The sequence below is a fragment of the Macaca nemestrina genome, chromosome 17 (assembly GCF_043159975.1).
Source record: "Macaca nemestrina isolate mMacNem1 chromosome 17, mMacNem.hap1, whole genome shotgun sequence".
Lineage (NCBI taxonomy): Eukaryota > Metazoa > Chordata > Mammalia > Primates > Cercopithecidae > Macaca > Macaca nemestrina.
The window spans coordinates 83,433,481-83,452,292 of NC_092141.1; the positions used below are offsets into that span (position 1 = coordinate 83,433,481).

Sequence of the window (18,812 nt, forward strand, 5' to 3'; positions counted from 1 at the left end):
CATTTGGCTCCTTGTTACTTACACAAATATCTGCAGCCAGCTTGAATTTCTCCTCAGAAAATGGGATTTTCTTTTCTATCACATTGTCAGGCTGCAAATTTTCTAAACTTTTATGCTCTGCTTCCCTTATAAAACCGAATGCCTTTAACAGCACCCAAGTCACCTCTTGAATGCTTTGCTGCTTAGAAATTTCTTCTGCCAGATACCCTAAATCATCTCTCTCAAGTTCAAAGCTCCATGAATCTCTAGGGCAGGGACAAAAGGCCGCCAGTCTCTGCTAAAACATAACAACGGTCACCTTTACTACAGTTCCCAACAAGCTCTTCATCTCAGTCTGAGACCACCTCAGCCTGATTTTATTGCCCATATCATTATCAGCATTTTGGTCAAAGCCATTCAACAAGTCTCTAGGAAGTTCCAAACTTACCCACATTTTCCTGTCTCCTTCTGAGCCCTCCAAACTGTTCCAACCCCTGCCTGTGGCCCAATTCCAAAGTCACTTCCACATTTTCGGATATCTACAGCAGCGCCCCACTCTACTGGTACCAATTTACTGTATTGGTTCATTTTCACGATGCTGATAAATACATACCTGAGACCGGGCAATTTACAAAAGAAAGAGTTTTAACAGACTTACAGTTCCACGTGGCTGGGGAGGCCCCACAATCATGGCAGAAGGCAAAGGAGGAGCAAGTCATGTCTTGCGTGGATGGCAGCGGGCAAAGAGAGAGCTTGTGCAGAGAAACTCCCATTTTTAAAACCATCAGATCTCATGAGACCCATTCACCATCGCAGGAACAGCACAGGAAAGACTCACCCCCATGATTCAATCATCTCCCACCAGGTCCCTCCCACAACACGTGGGAATTATGGGAGCTACAAGATGAGATTTGGGTGGGGACACAGAGCCAAACCATATCACCGAGACTATATGAGACCTTATGGAGAGAACAATAAAATTCCAATAAGGGTTACAGAAGATGATCTGAATAAATGGAGAGGTCTTTTAGGCTCTTACTTCAGGTGACTTAATGACACAAAGATGTCGAGTCTTCCCAAATTAATCAGTACATTCAATATACTCCCAATAAAAAGTCCAGCTGAAATTTTTTTGAGGAACATAATAAACTTATTTTAAAATGCATTCAGTGGAATAAAGGTCTACAAATAGCTAATTCAACCTTTCAAAACAGTTAAAAAGAAGGAAATTGTCCTGCTAGATGCTAAGACACACCACAAGGACAAAGACGTAGGAATAAAAACGATGTGGTATCACTGGCACGAGATCAAACAGACAGATCAGTGGCAAACAGAAAGATCAAGGACAGATCATTGCATTCCATTTAGTTCAACCAGTGTATGAGCAAACCATACGGTTCATGCTGTTACAGGTCAGAGAAATATGTTACAGGAAAGGGGTCCCAATCCAGACCCCAAGAGAGGGTTCTTGGATCTTGCACAAGAAAATTCGGGGTGAGTCCACAGTGCAAAGTGAAAGCAAGTTTATTAAGAAAGTAAAGGAATAGGCCGGGCATGGTGGCTCATGCCTGTAATCTCAGCACTTTGGGAGGTCAAGGCGGGTGGATCACGAGGTCAGGAGTTCGAGACCTCCTGGCTAACATGGTGAAACCCCATCTCTAATTAAAAAAAAAAAAACAGCCGGGTGCCGTGGCAGGCACCTGTAGTCCCAGCTACTTGGGAGGCTGATGCAGGAGAATGGCGTGAATCTGGGAGGCGGAGCTTGCAGTGAGCCGAGATTGTGCCACTGTACTCCAGCCTGGGCGACAGAGGGAGACTCTGTCTCCAAAAAAAAGGAAGTAAAGGAATAAAAGAATGGCTACTCCGGAGACAGAGCAGCCCCGAGGGCTGCTGGTTGCCCATTTTTATGGTTATTTCTTGATGATATGCTAAACAAGGGATGGATTATTCAAGCCTCCCCTGTTTAGACCATATAGGGTAACTGCCTGACATTGCCATGGCATTTGTAAACTGTCATGGCGCTGGTGGGAGTGTAGCAGTGAGGACAACCAGAGGTCACTCTCGTCACCATTTTAGTTTTGGTGGGTCTTGGCCAGCTCCTTTACTACAACATGTTTTATTAGCAAGGTCTTTATGGCCTGTGTTTTGTGCCGACCTCCTATTTCATCCTGTGACTTAGAATGCCTTAACTGTCTGGGAACGCAGCCCAGTAGGTTTTAGCCTCATTTTATCCAGATCCTATTTAAGATGGAGTTGTTCTGGTTCACATGCCACTGATAATACCGTATACGAACTGCATTTCATTTAGGTCATATATGGGAACGTAAAGTATAATAATAAAGGTAATCCCACAGGTCATCAGAGAGAGGATAGATTGCTTAGTGGATGAAGCTGGGAAAACCAGCTTCCTCTGTGCAGAAAAACAACCTGAATCTCTACCTAACTGCGTATATAGAGGTAGATTCTAGTGGATTAAAGACTTAGATGTGAAACACAAAATGATCTGTGTCAGCCGGACGTGGTGGCTCACACCTGTAATCCCAGCACTGTGGGAGGCTGAGGTGGGCAGATTTGAGGTCAAGAGTTTGAGACCAGCCTGGCCAACATGGTGAAACCCTATCTCTACTAAAAATACAAAAAAAAAAAAAAAAAATTAGCCGGGAGTGGTGATGCGTGCTTGTAATCTGAGCTACTTGGGAGGCTGAGGCAGGAGAATCACTTGAACCCGGGAGGCGGAGGTTGTGGTGAGCCAAGATCATGCCACTGCACTCCAGCCTGGGCAACAGAGCGAGAGTCTGCTTCAGAAAGAAAAAAGAAAAAAAGGAAAAGATCTGTGACTTAGAGGCAGAGGACTAAAAAATAGACACGTTATGTGCACAATGTCAGTTCACAAAAACGAGCATACGAAACAAATAAGATTTTATGAAGTGGCTCCACTTGGCACGTTGTCATTTTCTAAAAACTTGCTCTGTTTGTGTGTGTGTGTGTGGGGGTGTGTGTACATACATAAAAACACATACACACAAGAAAAAAGACATATGAGAACATGTAAACAGGATTTCATTTTCTTACTTTAAATTCTTAAATGCAGGAAGCCACAGGCCAGGCGCTGTGGGAGGTGGGACTGGGGATTTCAGGACAGTTGGGATCAGTCCCACCTGCACGCAGTTTCTTTGCAATGTGAGCAGAAGCCTTTTCCTTGGTTTCTCGGGAGGCACTTTTGGGATCTCGCTCTGTTGCCCAGGCTGGAGTGCAGTCATGCAATCTCAGCTCATTGCAACCTCTGCCTCCCAGGCTCAGTAGATCCTTCCATCTCAGCCTCCTAAGGAGCTGGGACTATAGATGTGCGCCACCACACCTGGCTAAGTTTTGTATTTTTTGTAGAGACTGGGTTTCACCATGTTGCCCAGGCTGGCTGGTCTCAAAGTCCTGGGCTCAAGCAATCCTCCCGCCTCAGCCTCCCAAAATGTTGGGATTACAGGTGTAAGCCACAACGCCTGACTTTGATTTTCTGCTTTTTATGAATGAAAGGAAACAGAGCTAGTCACAGGTTACCTGACCTTTAGGTTTTTTTTTTTTCTTTCTACAAAATGGAAAAATAACTCTCTAATTCTTTCTATGTTTGTGGTGAGGATAAAATCATAGCAAAGTACTACAAGTACATAACACAAGAATGAACATAGTTGTTATAAAATTCAACCCCTGCCCACCGAGAAGGCACAGCCTGTTTCCCTGTTGCCCTTTACTCCTCTGTCCTCCTATCAAAACCGCCATCTCCTGAGCTGGCCTCTGCTCACTGCTCTTACACTAAAGCACTGAAGAGGAAGACGTTGCATAATCTGAGTCCTCACCTGAAGAAAGGAATCAGCCAGCCCCGGATTCTTGCCTATGGGGGGATGTAGGGGTTGGGGGTGTCCTTTCTCCATTAGTGAGCTCCCCAGCACTTCTCTTCCCCACCCCATCACGCACACACACAGCAAAATTTTTTTTAAAACCCTTTACGGTGGGAAAATAGTTTTGAAATGCTAGCTGATGCGTTTCCTTCTTTTTTTTTGTTTGTTTGTTTTTTTGAGACAGAGTCTTGCTCTGTCACCCAGGCTGGAGTACAGTGGTACAATCTCGGCTTACTGCAGCCTCCACCTCCCAGTTTCAAGCAATTCTCCTGCCTCAGCCTCCTGAGTAGCTGGGACTACAGATGCTCGCTACCATGACCAGCTAATTTGTTGTATGTTTAGTAGAGGCAGGGTTTTGCCATATTGGCCAGGCTGGTCTCAAACTCCTGACCTCAGGTGATCCACCTGCCTTGGCCTCCCAAAGTGCTGGGATTACAAGCATGAGCCACTGCGCCCAGCTTAGCTGATGCATTTCTGTAGTTCCCGTGGTTCCTTCTGATCTACTCCACCCCTCCACTGATTCCAGGAAAGGATGAGACAGCAGAAAGCAGAGGAGACCGGGTAGTTTGAAAACTTTCAAGTCTTTGTTGAAAGAGGTAGGAGTGTGCATAGGCCATAGATTTGAGGAAATGACGAGGAGCCAGAGGAAACTGTCCAGTCTCAGACTAGAAAAGGGGTGGGAGTGGCCTGAAGCAGAGATGGGGAGGGGAGAGAGCGCGAGCTGGTGGGACCCAGGGCTGGGCGGACCTAGAGTTGCCAAGAGAACCTGCAGGAGACAGTGCTGCCCAGCACAGCAGCCACAGGCGAGCATGGAGCCCTCGGGACCTGCCGGTCCAAACTGAGATGGGCTTTGAGTCTAAGACTTACTGCAAATGACAGGATGTCAAATATCTCATTGATAACTTAACACAATGAGTACCTGTTGGACTGATGGACCGATGTGTGTGTGTGTGTGTGTGTGTGTGTGTGTATACATACATAACGCTTTTTTTTGAGACAGAGTCCCAGGATGGAGTGCAGCAGCATGGTCATGGCTCACTGACCCTTTGAACTCCTAGACTCAAGTGATCCTCCTGCCTCAGCCTCCCGAGTAGCTGGGACCACAGGCATGTGCCACCATGCCTGGCTAATTTTTTTGATTTTTTGTAGCGATGGAATCTCACTTTGTTGCCCACAATGGCCTCAAACTACTGGGCTCAAGCCATCCTCCCCCGTCGGCCTCCCAAAAGGTTAAAGATTACAGGTGTGAGCCACTGCACCCAGCCTGATAATATTTTGGGGGGAAATAAATATTAGAGTAAATAAAAAAATATTATTTCAAATATCAGTTATCCAAATTGATTATGTGATGTTTAATCAAATTGATTATTGATTATTCAAATATCAAAGGTGACTTTGATCTTGAATTCAGTTAATTGAGCATTAGATTATGGACCCCTGTAAATCCAAGCTCCCTGTTCCCTTCTATTCACTGGCATTCTAGACTCATCCACCACACACATTAACAGACAGATGCCAACATCGTGCTTTACCTATTAAACAGCTATGAGTCTGGTTGGTACAGCCACCACCCTTACAGATGGTTCTAATACGTTATTACTGAACACTTGCTATGGCAACTTGCATAGGCAGCTGAGGTCACTCGGTCACCTTATCATTCTGTAATCAGCCACATGTGCTGTTGGGTTTTACCAGGAAAAGAGTGACTAATTACGCTCCTCTTTTTTAATTTTAATTTTTTTCTTTTTCAGATGGAGTCTCGCTCTGCTGCCCAGGTTGGAGTGCAATGACGCGATCTTGGCTCACTGCAGCTTCTGCCTCCTGGGTTCTAGCAATTCTCCCATCTCAGCCTCCCGAATAGCTGAAATTATAGGCACGTGCCTCCATGCCCAACTAATTTTTGTATTTTTAGTAGAGATGGGGTTTCACCATGTTGGCGAGGCTGGTCTCAAACTCCTGACTCAGGTGATCCACTCGCCTCAGCCTTCCAAAGTGCTGGGATTACAGGCATGAGCCACTGTGCCCAGCCTCCTTGTATAATTTATTTAAAAGGTCACAGTGCTTTATAGAACGGCTTAACAATTACTGAGAAGAGAGAAAGAAAGAAGGAAAGAAAGAAAAAGAGAGGAAGAGAGGGAGGTAATTCATATGCAGAGAGAACATTCCACTTGATTCTTTTTGTTTTTTTCAGGGAATGGGTTTGCTGACGGGTTTATTCACACAACAGAATGCTTTACAGCAGTGACAACAGATTACCTTTTTAATTTAATTTAATTTAATTTAATTTTATTTTATTTTATTTTATTTTATTCGAGACAGGGTATTGCTCTGTCGCCCAGGCTGGAGTCCAGTGGTATGATCTTGGCTCACTACAACCTTTGCTTCTTGGGTTCAAGTGATTCTTCTGCCTCAGCCTCTCCAGTAACTGGGATTACAGGCACATGCCACCACGCCTGGCTAATTTTTTTGTACTTTTAGTAGAGACAGGGTTTCATCATGTTGGCTAGGCTGGTATCGAACTTCTGGCCTCAAGTGATCCTCTTGCCTCGATCTCCCAAAGTGCTGGGATTACAGGCATGAGTCACCACGTCTGGCCACCTTCTTTATTTTACAGAAGAGCCACAGACCAGAGAGGCTACCCGAAATGGCAAATGCCACTCCATTGGGTAATAAAATCTGAACCTTGAATCCAGGACTTCTGGATCGTAGCATTAAAAACAACAACAACAACAGCAGCAGCAACAAAAACTCTTGTATTTTGAAACAAAATATTTTCAAACTTAAAGAAAAATTGTGGAAAGGTACAAAGAACTCCCATATGTCATTTTCCCAGATTTATCTTTTTTTTTTTTTAATTTGCCACTTTTTTGTTACTGTGTTTCTATCTAAGCATTTTTCCCCAGAACCATCTGAGAACAGGTTGCTGACACTGTTTCTGTTTGCATGAGCCGGGTACACAAAGGTGCCACTGCGGTGTTTTCTGAAAGTAGCTGGTAAAGCCCTCCCGTAGTTGTGCCTTGTCTTTGTTTTACAGTCCAGGTTTGCCTTCAAAATACAGCACCTTGCTTGGCACAGAATGCCAACATGATAGATATTTGGAGAATTAAATAATGTTAAGTTAATCATCAATATGTTCACATATTGGTCCAAGGAGGTGAAAGACATTTTTTAATTAGCCCAAGCCTTTTAGGGCTGAATTATCCATGGTTTAGAAAATGACCTCACGATTATGTTTCTTTGTTTCTAAAGTTTACTGTTTGGTCAAACATCAGCCCTGGTTTGTTAGACCTGACTCTGCCTGGGAACCAAAACATAGAGATTTGATAGCCACGTAGCTCCACCCTGTGGCCCTGTGGGGAATCACACATCCCTGGATCCCAAGCCTGCTGAATTCGTTGGTGTTTGTCTGTCAACGCCAAAGGAATTCTGTACTTTCTGGGTCACGGCAGCTGAGAAGGGGGAGGGCTTGAAACAGGGGAACAGACAGAAAACTCCTTCATGGCTTTTCAGCCTCTCTACATGCCCAGTCCTTGGATGTTTTGTGCTGAAAGAAAACTCAACTCTTTGGCCGGGCATGGTGCCTCACGTCTGTAATTCTAGCACTTTAGGAGGCTGAAGCAGGTGGATCACTTGAGGCCAGGAGTTCAAGAACAGCCTGGCCAACATGGCGAAACCCCATCTCTACTAAAAATAGAAAAATTAGCCGGGTGTGGTGGCAGGCGCCTGTAACCCCAGCTACTTGGGAGGCTGAGGCAGGAGAATCGCTTGAATTTGGGAGGCGGAGGTTGCAGTGAGCAGAGATTGTGCCATTGCACCTCAGCTTGGGCGACAGAGTGAGACTCCATCTCAAAAAAAAAAAAAAAAAAAAAGAAAGAAAAAGAAAAGAAGAAACAAAACAAAAACAAGAAAACTCAACTCCTCTCTAACCTTGAGTTTCTTTATTTCATGTGCAATTGCCCCTTCCCAGTTCCTAGATTTTCCCACCCCAACTGCAGTGTGTCAAAGGCAAGGGCAGCCACCCCACCTGTGGTTGGTGTCTTGGGTTTGGGGTCAGATAGAACAGGCCTTAAATCCCACCTCTGCCCTTGTGACCTACATGGTCTGGGGCTGCCATTCAAGGCCCTCTGGGTCTCAGTTTCCTCATTTGTTCCAGCAATGATCCAGTGCCCCTCCAGTGCGTTCACCCTCACCAGGCTCTGAAGCAAGCTCTCATTTATTTATTTCTGTTTTCAGAGGGAGTCTCACTCTGTCACCCAGGTTGGAGTGCAGTGGTGTAATCTAGGCTCACCACAACCTCCACCTCCTGGGTTCATGTGATTCTCCTGCCTCAGGCTCCCAAGTAGGTGGGATTACAGGCGCCTGCCACCACAACCGGTTAATTTTTGTGTTTTAGTAGAGATAGGGTTTCACCATGTTACCCAGGCTGGTCTCGAACCCCTGACCTCAGGTGATTCGCTCACCTGGGCATCCCAAAGTGCTGGGATTACAGATGTAAGCCACCACGCCTGGCCACTCTTATTTATTTATACAAATGGTGTCTCACTATGTGGTCCCAGTTAGGCTTAACCTCCTGGGCTCAAGAAAGGCTCCTGTCTCAGCCTCCTGACTGGCTGGGACTGCAGTGTGACCCACCATATGCAGCTGAGGCAAGCTTTTAACAAAAGGTCCTGCCACTCTCTCCCTGGGCCCCCCATGCTGTTTCGTCACCTCTGGGACTCTTTCTAAGCACCCCTGACCTGCATCCTCACTGTCCAAAATTTCTTTGCTGTCAATTCTTTCCTTTGCTGCTATTCTCAGGTCCTTTGAATTTGACCTTTGGACTCTTCCCTTTGACCTACATTCTGCAAATCTGGGCCACATGGTGCATTGCAGCCCGTGACCTAATCCTGAAGCCCAGGCTGAGGGCAAGCCCTGGGTTCCCATGTGTCTGGGAAGGAAAGTGGGAAATGGGAATAGCAGGCTCTACCTTCCAGGAGTGTTGAGAGTTACGGGAAAGCACTGAGTAGAGTCCTTGATCCCAAAATGTTCTCTCTGCATATGAATTACCTCCCTTTCTTCCTCCTTTCCTCTTTGTTTCTTGCCTTCTTTCTTTCTCTCTTCTCAGTAATTGTTAAGCCATTCTATAAAGCACAATGACCTTCTTAATAAACTATTAAAGCGTAACTAGCCACTCTTTTCCTAGTAAAACCCAACAGCAGATGTGGCTGATCGCAGATGATGAGTGACCTCAGTTGCCTGTGTGAGCTGTGGGGGCAAATGTTTAGTAGAAACATAATAGAACAATCTGTAAGGGTGGCAGCCGTACCAACCAGACACAGTGGCTCATGCCTGTAATCCCAGCACTTTGGGAGGCCGAGGCGGGTGGATCACCTGAGGTCAGGAGTTCGAGACCAGCCCGGCCAAGATGCGAACCCCTGTCTCTACTGAAGATACAAAAATTAGCTGGGTGTGGTGGTGAGCACCTGTAATCCCAGCTACTTGGGAGGCTGAGGCAGGAGAATCGCCTGAACCTGGGAGGTGGGGGTTTTAGTGAGCCGAGATTGCACCACTGAACTCCAGCCTGGGCGACAGAGTGAGACTCTATCTCACCAAAAAAAAAAAAAAAGTGAAGCACGATGCTGGCATCTGTCTGTGAGTTAATGTGTGCAGTGGAAGAATCTGGAATGCCAGGGAACAAAAGGGATGATGAGTTGTGAGGAAGGAGCAGGGAGCTTTGACTGATAGGGGTGGATAATCACCTGACACTCAGTGAACTGAATTCAAGATCAAAGTCACCTGCAGAACATCAATGGGCTAAGCTGCTCTGCCTTCCACAGAAGCAGAACAGAATCGGAAGACTGCCTGTCTGAGCTTTGCATACCTGGGTTAGCAGGAGTGTCACGAATGTCCAAACTTGTTAGATTATCAGTCTCACGGGCCATCAGCTGACACGGGGTCAGGAGAAAGTTCTGCATAAGATTCTCTACAAGTGTCTGACAAAGAGCTCTGGGAAATGGGACTTTTGGGCCATTTTCACTCACCACATGAAGTAGAAGCAGCTTGGTCCCCACTGAGACTGTAGCTGGCCTCTCAGAGCCTCAGGAAAACCTTGCAGTGTGCGGGGAGGAGGGGGAGCTTCACGATGAGAGAGCTGAAACTCCATAATCGACACGGTGACGACTAGAACTTTCTCCTTAGCCTCCGGATTTACCATTTCCCTTAGGAGAATCTAATGTCTGCCTCTTTATTTGGCAGTCTTACATGGAATTTATGTAGAGTGTTGCTTTGAATCTTCTCAACTAATTCCCATTCTGATTTTCTTCAACTTTAAAATTTTTATTTTTTGAGACAGATTTTTACTCTGTTACTCAAGCGTGAGTGCAGTGGTGCTCCTGCGACCTCAACCTCCCGGGCTCAAGCAATTCTCCCACCTCAGCCTCCCAAGTAGCTGGGACTACAGGCACGTACCACCATGCCCAGCTAATTTTTTTGCTTTTGTTGTGTGTGTGTATGTGGTTTTTGTTTGTTTGTTTTTTGTACAGACAGGATCTCACTATGTTGCCCAGGCTAGTCTTGATCTCTTGGGTTTAAGCAATCCTCCCACCTCAGCCTCCCAAATTGCTGGGATTACGGGTGTGAGTCACTGCACCTGACCCCATTCTGATTTTTTATTTTATTTTATTTTATTTTATTTATTTATTTTGAGACGGAGTCTTGCTCTGTCGCCCAGGCTGGAGTGCAGTGGCGTGATCTCGGCTCACTGTACACTCTGCCTCCTGGGTTCACGCCATTCTCCTGCCTCAGCCTCCCGAGTAGCTGGGACTACAGGTGCCCGCCACCACGCCCTGCTAATTTTTTTTGTATTTTTAGTAGAGATAGGGTTTCACCGTGTTAGCCAGGATGGTCTCCTCAATCTCCTCACCTCATGATCTGCCCTCTTCGGCCTCCCAAAGTGCTGGGATTACAGGCGTGAGCCACTGCACCCGGCCCATTCTGATTTTTTAAAAGCTTATGAGTAAATAACCTATTTAGACATTTTGAACCAGAGTTGGGAGGACCCAACTAATCATGTGGTCACTATCAGGAAGCCAGGACCAGGAATAGTGGTTAGAAGAACTAAGTCATCCATCCATCCATCCATCCAGTAACGAATATGTATGATGTTTTTACTATATGGGGACACAGTCTAGAAGGAGCTCGGATACCAGCTGGGGAGCCTGATAACATTAAGTGTCAAAATGTTACTACAAAATGTCCTGAACTGCAATGATAGAGAAAGTCAAGGAGTGCTGGGAGCAGGCAGGACAGGCACATCCCACTGTGGTGGAGGGCAAGTAGGCACCTGTGTGGCTTCCTGAAAATGGTTCTTGGATGGTGGATGGAGTCTTACAAGATAAGCAAGGCAGGTGCCTCTAAAGGAAAGTGCGTGGCAAGAGGTTTGCATGAGGCAGGGCCTGGGGAGGAAGAGCTGGCCACTCCTTCCTGTTGGAGCAGAAAGGGGAGGCCTGAGTGGTGGGAAATGAGGCGGAGGGAAAGGCCAGCTCACAGAACATCAGCTTCACTGACAGGCTTCAATTTCATTTTGTAAACAATTTAGAAGTCGTTAAAAGTTTTTTTTTTAGGCCAGGCGTGGTGGCTCACGCCTATAATCCCAGTACTTTGGGAGGCTGAGGTGGGAGGATCACCTGAGGTCAGGAGTTCAAGGCCAGCCTGGCCAACATGGTGAAACCCCCTTTCTACTAAAAATACAAAAATTAGCCAGGTGTGGTGGTGGGTGACTGTAATCCCAGCTACTTGGGAGGCTGAGGAGCAAGAATCACTTGAACCCGGGAGGGGGAGGTTGCAGTGAGCAGAGATTGTGCCAGTGCACTCCGGCCTGGGTAGCAGAGCAAGACTCTACCTCAAAAAAAAAAAAAAAAAAAAAAAAAAACCAAAAAAAAACACCACAATTATTTTGAAGCCCAAAAGGACTCAAAAGAGTTGCCCAGGAGAGAAAAGACTAGAAGATGCTCCAGCACCCCTCCTGATTTTGTTCTCAGAAGCTCTTGGTCTTTTTCTTGGGATGGCATCTGATGCTTTTGACTGGACCCAACCTGTTCATCTAGCCCTACGTCGCCACCTCCTGCCATCCTGAGAAGTCACCCCTTTCTCGAAGCTCTGTCTTGTCCTTGCGAGGTGTACATACCCCCCTGTCTGGAAAGCCTCTTCCTTCTTCTCCACCAGGGGGTCTCCTGCTTATCCTTCCACGCCCTGGTGACATGTTCTGCCCTCTGAAGTCTCTGTTGGTCACCATGGAATCAGATGGCTGTCACCTCTCGGCAACCACCTCGGGGCATCCTGTGCATTACACGCTTAGGGCACTTGTCCCTTGAAAGAGGATGACTTGTGGTGTGGGCTTTTTGAGTGTGGGAATGATGTTTTGCCCCCAGAGCACAGCTCAGTGTCTAGCACACAGTGGACATCCAGTCTGCCTGTGCTCAGCCATGAGTCGCTGTGTCACTGTCATTTCTTTCCAAATGTTCCCACTTGGGAACAGAACCCACCACCCTTCCACCCTCACCATCCAGTTCCAGGAGGCTGGAAGGGAGTAGGATTGGGGGCAGCCTCGTGAATCTCCCTCCAGCTCCTGCAAAATCCTGATGCCACGTGGTCTATGGCCCAGCATAGTCCAATGGAAATATAATACCAGCCATGTGTGTAATTTTAAATTTTCTAGTAGCCACATGAATTTCCATTGTAGATTTGATTTAACCCAAAGCATTCAAAATAATATCCTTTCAATGATGATGGAGATATTTTAAATTAACTTATTTTTTTGATAATGTCTTCAAAACCTAGTGTGTATTTGACACTTACAGCACATCTTGACACAGGCTAGCCATGTGTTCAGGCACTCAAGAGCCACATGTGGCTTGTGGCCACCACCTCAGTCTGGATGCTTGTGACGAAGCCCTTCTATCTCCAGCCTGGGTCTCCTTTGTTGTTCTCTTTTGTCTACCTTTTCCCCTCACCTCTCCCACTAGGTCTTAATTTCAAGTATTAGGAGAGGTAATGGTGGCAGAAAATGTTTAGAGTCTGGCTGAGTGATGGGGATAGGACTGTGAGCTCTATCTTGATTCCATAATTGGCAGAATACACGTATAAACCACAGAATGTCCCCCTTCTCCCCCTGTATGTCCCACCATTGCTCCTGACTCCGGGCCACAGCTCCCTCCTGCCTCTGGCCAGCTGCCCGTCCTCTCCAAGGCCCTTGTTTTTTCTCTTCATGGTCAGGACAATGCCCTAAAATAAGACTTTCAGGAGAAGCTTATGCATGTCTTTCCTGCTTGGTGAGTAGGGTATGATAAAAGTTGGATTTTTTCCTTCCCATATTCACTCTACAGAATCAATTTAGTGCTCCGCTTATCTTTGGGACATTGACATCATGTGATGGGTGATGTCATGTGATGGGTGATGTCATGTGATGGATGTCATGTGATGGGCAATGTCATGTGATGGATGATGTCATGTGATGGGTAATGTCATGTGATGGACGATGTCATGTGATGGACAATGTCATGTGACAGGTGATGGCATGTGATGGGTGATGTCATGTGATGGGTGGTATCATGTGATGGGTGGTCATGTGATGGGTTATGTCATGTGATGAGTGATGTCATATGACAGGTGATCATGTGACAGGTGATGTCATGTGATTGGTGATATCATGTGACAGGTGATCATGTGACACATGATGTCATATGATGGGTGGTCATGTGATGGGTGATGTCATGTGATGGGTGATCATGTAATGGGTGGTGTCATGTGATGGGTGGTCATGTGATGAGTGATGTCATGTGATGGTGATGTCATGTGTTGGGTGATGTCATGTGATGGGTGATGTCATGTGACAGGTGATCATGTGATAGGTGATGTCATGTGATGGGTGATGTCATGTGATGGGTGATGTCATGTGATGATTGGTCATGTGATTAGTGATGGCATGTGATGGGTGGTCATTTGATGGGTGATGTCATATGATGGGCAATGTCATGTGATGGGTGATGTCATGTGATGGGTGATGTCATATTATGGGTGCTGTCACATGATGGGTGATCATGTGATGGGTGATCAATGTCATGATTCCAGGGGGAACAACTGTTCACCAAATAGGGGAGAAGCTGTCAGTTCTCTGCCATGCTGGTAACGCAATCTCTACTGGGGCTTCCTAGTGCTGACTGCTGCAGGTGGCTTATCATAGCACACCAAGGGCCACCACAAGGACACATCACCAAAGGAGACCCCGTAAGACACAAAACATCCCCTTCTTCCTGCATAAACTTGGGAGCCAGATGTTGGGTGACATCGTTCACCATCTCTGGCTGCTCTGACCTTGCTGGAACCCCCTCTTTTCTCTGCCTCCTCTTGCATCATGATAAAAGGCCAATCATTAATGAATGAAAAGCGGTGTCTCTGACACAAAGGCTCAACGAGGCATCTCTGTTAAAGGGTCACACTAGATTCTACACCCACACACTGGGAACCTCCTGACTGAGGACTCTGAGCAGTGCCTTGGAGAATTCTGCAGCTTCCTGCTCTCAGGCTTGTGGCCCCATCTGTCTTTGATTGATGCCCCCGAGGATGTCCTGAGGTTAGAACACTCCCTCCCTGGCTGTGTTCTTGAGGCCACCGAAAGTGTGGAGCTGTGTCTGAGACTCTACTCAGGGCCCAAATACTCAAAGGCACTACCTCCCAGGTAAAATGGTGGACCAGAAACGACCTGCTTCTGAGTAAGTAAGGGAGGAGAGCCAAGGTAAAGTCATTAGCATTTGCGGGCCAGTTGTTCCCTGACAAACATAGATTTAGAACAGAAATTGGCAGCTAAATAAAGTTTAGTACTTGTATTAGTCAGGGTTCTCTAGAGGGACAGAACTAATAGCATATTTTTATATATATATATATATGAAGGGGAGTTTATTAGGAAAATGAACTCACAAAATCACAAGGTAAAGTCCCACAATAGGCCGTCTGCAAGCTGAGGAGCCAGGAAGCCAGTCCGAGTACTAAAACCTCAAAAGTAGGGAAGCTGACAGAGCAACCTTCAGTATGTGGCTGAAGGCCCAAGAACCCCTGGCAAATCACCGATGTAAGTCCATCGATGTAAGAGACCAGAAGCTGAAGAACCTGGAGTCCGATGTTCAAGGGCGGGAAGCATCCAGCACAGGAGAAAGATGGAGGCCAGAAGACTCAGCCAGTCTAGTCTTTCCATGTTCTTCTGCCTGCTTTTGTTCTGACCCCGCTGGCAGCCGATTGGATGGTGCTCACTCAGATTGAGGGTGGGTCTGCCTTTCCCAGTTCACTGACTAAAACGTTAATCTCCTTTGGCAACACCCTCACAGACACACCCAGTAACAATACTTTACATCCTTCAATCTGATCAAGTTGATACTCAGTATTAACCATCAAAGTTTTTTTTTTTTTTTTTGACCAGTGGCACAGTTGCCTAGGTTTGTCCCAAGACAAAAGCATGATGGTGAGGGATGCTGGCTTGCACAGGACTTCAGCTGTGAGGAGCCTGTGCCCTCACAGAGCCTTCTGTTTGCAGAAAGAAAGTTGCCGTGGCCCTGGAGGAGATGGAGCTGAGAAGCTGAGGAGGGGGAGAAAGGGTCAAGTTCCTGATGCTGCACCCCTCAGGGACTCCTCCAACCTGCCTCAGGAGAGGGTGTGAGGGCAGGAGCTTGTCGTGTTCACAAAGACGGAGGCACAGGCGTCCAGAAAGACCCGGAGGGAGGCTCAGAACAGAGCGGGGGTCCAGCAAGACTTCTGCAGCAGGTGTTTTGGTCACCTTCTACCCAACTCCACTGCAGGATGGAGCCATCACCAGGTCTGGCCATCCACCCTTCCACATGTGACCCAGGGGAGGATAGTCCCAGCTGGAAAGTGGTCCCAATCACCTTGTCAGTGATTAAGCTAAGGCTGGTCACCGGAGTCTGAAGCAACCAATGAGACGTCGAGGGGATGTAATGGGGATGGGGGCTCTGGGAAACTTCTGGGAGCAGTGGTCTGGTTTTTGCCTCAGAAGTCCTTGTGTCTGGTGTCAGGGTTGAACTTTCTCTGCTGCCTACTTCTTGAGAGCCAGGAAGATAACCGGCCTTAGAATGAAGACAGCGCTGAGGCCGTGACCAGAGAGCGAGAAGGAACTTGCATCAACCGATCCCAAGGACACCAACAAGGCCAAACAAATAACCAAAAGCCCCAAATGAGTAACTGACAGTGAAACCAGAGAGGAAGCAGTGGCTGCCCTGATCAGTGGCTGACCTTAGAGAGAGGCTAGTATTTAGGGGATGAACTGCAGGGCTTAGGGGAGCAATAGGCTTAGACCACCCAAAATGGGCGCTGTGTCAGAGACTCCACTTAACAATCAGAATACTCAAAGGCACTACCTCCCAGATAAAATCTTGGAATCGAAACTACCTACTTGTGAGTAAGGGAAATGATTTTTTAAAAAATAGTAATAATTGAAAAACTGGAAATTCATATGCAAAAGAATGACGTTGGAACCTTCCCTAATACCACAGACAAAAATTAACTGAAATGGATCAAAGACCTAAATGTAAGACCTAAAACCACAAAACTCTTAGAAGAAAACACAAGGCAAAAGTTTCACAGCACTGGATTTGCCAGTGATTTCATAGACATGATGCTGAGGGCACAGGCAACAACAACAAAACAGACAAATAGAACTTCATGAAAATTTAAATTACGTATTTTTGACTCATATCTCTTTTTTTTTTTTTTTAGAGATGGGGATCTTGCTATGCTGCCCAGGCTGAAATGCAGTGGCTATTTACAGGCATGATCATGGGCACCGCAGCCTCGAACTCCTGAGTCCAAGTGATCCTCTCACCTCTTCCTCCTGAGTAGCCAGGATTACAGGTGCAAACCACCATGCCTGGCTAAAATTTCAAGATTTGTGCACCAAATGACAATATCAACAGAATAAAAAGGCAACTCACACAATGGGATAAAACATTTGCAAATTACATATCTGATAAATAATTATATCCCAACTATAGAGAGAACTCCTAAAACTCTACAAAAAAAAAAAAAAAAAAGCCTGAATAAATGGACAAAGGACTTGACATTTCTCCAAAAGAAATCTACAAATGGCCATAAATACATGAAAAGATGCTCAACACCACTCATTACCAGGAAAATGCAAATTAAAGCCACAATGGGATATCACTTCATACTTGTTAGAATAGTCATTGTGTGTGTGTGTATGTGTCTATATATACATATATATGTATAAAAACAACATATATAAAACAACAGAAAACAACAAATGCTAGTGAGAATGTGTATATATATGTATAAAACAACATGTATAAAACAGAAAACAACAAATGCTAGGGAGAATGTGTATATATATGTATAAAACAGCATGTATAAAACAACAGAAAACAGCAAATGCTAGTGAGAATGTGTATATATATGTATAAAACAACATGTATAAAACAACATGTATGAAACAACAGAAAACAACAAATGCTGGGGAGAATGTGGAGACACTAGAACCCGTGTACATTATTGGTGGGGAGGTAAAATGGTGCAACTGCTGTTATGGAAAATAGTATAGAGGTTACTAAAAAAACTAAAAATAGAACTATCAAATGATTCAGAAGTCCCACTTCTGGGTATTTATCCAGGAGAACTGAAAACAGGATCACAAAGTGATATCTGCATGCCCATGTTCATTGGAAACAGCATTATTCACAATAACCAAGAGATGGAAACAACCTAAATGTCCATCAGTGGATGAATGGATAAAGAAAGTGTGATATGTACATACAATGTAATATGGTTTGGCTCTGTGTCCCCACTCAAATCTCATCTTGTAGCTCCCATAATTCCCACATGTTGTCGGAGGAACCTGGTGGGAGATGATTGAATCATGGGGGCGGGGCTTTTCCATGCTGTTCTGGTGATAGTGAATGGGTCTCACGAGATCTGATGGTTTTATAAACGGGAGTCTCCCTGAAGACGCTCTCTCTTTGCCTGCTGCCATCCATGTAAGATGTGACTTGCTCCTCCTTGCCTTTCACCATGATTGTAAGACCTCTCCAGCCATGTGGAACTGTAAGTGCAATAATCCTCTTTCTTTTGTAAATTGCCATGTCTCAGGTATGTCTTTATCAGCAGCATAAAAACAAGCTAATACACAATGGAATCATATTTTAGCAGGAGATGAGAGAAAAATATTTTATAGTGTGCTTGAAAGTAGGTTGAGAACATGGTTTATTCTTCTATTTCTTTTATTTTTAAAAATTATTACTATTTTTAATTGATACACAATCAGACATATTTATGGGGCACATCGTGATATTTTGATATGTACATATAATGTGTAATGATCAAGTAAGGGTAATTCACATATCACTCACCTCACTTTTCTTTGTGTTGGAAACATTCAAAATCTACTCTTCTAGTTATTTGAAAATATACAATAAATTGTTGACAATTATAGACACCCTCTAGTGCTATCCGCCTATCCAGCTGTACTTTTGTATCTGTTAATAAATCTCTGGTTATCCCCTAACTCCCAACACACTTCCCCACCTTTAATAACCACTGTTCTACTTTCTATGTCTTGTTCTTTTTTTTTTTTTTTTTTTTTTTTTTTGAGACGGAGTCTTCACTCTGTCGCCCAGGCTGGAGTGCAGTGGCACCATCTCGGCTCACTGCAAGCTCCGCCTCCCAGGTTCGCGCCATTCTCCTGCCTCAGCCTCCCGAGTAGCTGGGACTACAGGCGCCCGCCACCGCGCCCAGCTAATTTTTTGTATTTTAGTAGAGACGGGGTTTCACCGTGTTAGCCAGGATGGTCTCGATCTCCTGACCTCGTGATCCGCCCGCCTCGGCCTCCCAAAGTGCAGGGATTACAGGCGTGAGCCACCGCGCCCGGCCGTCTTGTTCTACTTTCTA

General features: G+C 45.6%; 1 protein-coding gene across 2 annotated transcripts in view; it reads left to right on the forward strand.

Moving 5' to 3' along the window:
- The window catches only part of LOC105469124 (CD300a molecule), a 38,505-nt gene extending 21,426 nt beyond the window's left edge, over window positions 1-17,079 (forward strand). The window contains exon 8 of one of the 2 annotated variants that reach the window (XM_071083540.1): window positions 16,632-17,079. The gene's annotated coding sequence lies outside the window, so the exon portion shown is untranslated. Of the gene's footprint in view, window positions 1-15,435; window positions 16,041-16,631 lie in introns of those variants that run through there. The other variant, XM_011719731.3, reaches the window with a different exon arrangement.
- Window positions 17,080-18,812: the final 1,733 nt, after the last annotated feature.